Source organism: Octopus bimaculoides, chromosome 4, assembly GCF_001194135.2.
Source record: "Octopus bimaculoides isolate UCB-OBI-ISO-001 chromosome 4, ASM119413v2, whole genome shotgun sequence".
In the NCBI taxonomy this organism is placed as follows: Eukaryota; Metazoa; Mollusca; class Cephalopoda; order Octopoda; family Octopodidae; genus Octopus; species Octopus bimaculoides.
Genome location: NC_068984.1, coordinates 73,600,346 through 73,601,451, shown reverse-complemented (window position 1 = coordinate 73,601,451; position 1,106 = coordinate 73,600,346). Strand labels below are relative to the sequence as shown.

The following is a 1,106-nucleotide window of genomic DNA, read 5'->3' as shown; positions in this document are numbered from 1 at the left end:
TCTCTCTCTCTCTCTCTCTCTCTCTCTCTCTCTCTATATATATATATATATATATATATATATATATATAGGTATTGCTTTCATCTCTAATAGAGATTTTCTTAATGAGTTTGTTCGCTAGTTGCAAAACCAGTGACTGTTTGACACTGATTTTCTGTATATTGCAAGCTGGGGTAAAATACTACTATGTCTAGCAGATAAGTATCCATCACTGAGGATAATCAAATCAGATTGAAATAACATGATATGGCAGTCTCCGAGCTAGAACAGAAGGCAGTTCTCATTCTGTTTACAATATATACTGAGGGCAAAGTGCATTGAATAACCAGCTAGAGAAGGCGTCCTCTTGGGGTTAAAATAGTAGTATTGTCTGTTCTTATAGAACACCCATGTTTAAGTGACAATAAATATTACTTCTATGTCAGGCGGTGAGATGACAGAAATGTGAGCATGCTGGGCGAAATGCTTAGCAGTATTTCGTCTATTTTTACGTCCTGAGTCCAAATTCTGTCGAGGTTGACTTTGCCTTTCATCCTTTCAGAGTCAATAAATTAAGTACCAGTTGCGTACTGGGGTCAATCTAATCGACTGGCCCCATCCTCCAAAATTTCAGGCCTTGTGCCTATAGTAGAAAAGAATATAATTAGCAATAGTTTTCTATATAGTGATGGCACCTGTGCCCAGCGTTGCCTTCCTGGCACTTGTGCCGGTGGCACATGTAAAGAAATTCAAGCGAGATTGTTGCCAGTGCCACTGGACTGGCTCCTGTGCAGGTGGCACGTAAAATACACCATCTTGAGTGTGGCCGTTGCCAGTACCGCCTAACTGGCCTTCGTGCCGGTGGCACGTAAAAGCATCCACTACACTCTCGGAGTGGTTGGCGTTAGGAAGGGCATCCAGTTGTAGAAACTCTGCCAAATCAGATTGGAACCTGGTGTAGCCATCTGGTTCACCAGTCCTCAGTCAAATCGTCCAACCCATGCTAGCATGGAAAGCGGATGTTAAATAACGATGATGACGATGATGATTCTAAATTTTTAACTTCAATGCAGTATATTTTCCCCAAAGTTTCTGTATGAAGTGCATCAGTAATTTTTATTTAATCA

General features: G+C 41.0%; 1 protein-coding gene across 1 annotated transcript in view; it reads right to left on the bottom strand.

Moving 5' to 3' along the window:
- LOC106870898 (cilia and flagella-associated protein 47) overlaps positions 1 to 1,106 on the bottom strand; it is a 195,878-nt gene that overhangs the window by 153,034 nt on the left and 41,738 nt on the right. The gene's annotated exons all lie outside the window — the stretch shown is intronic.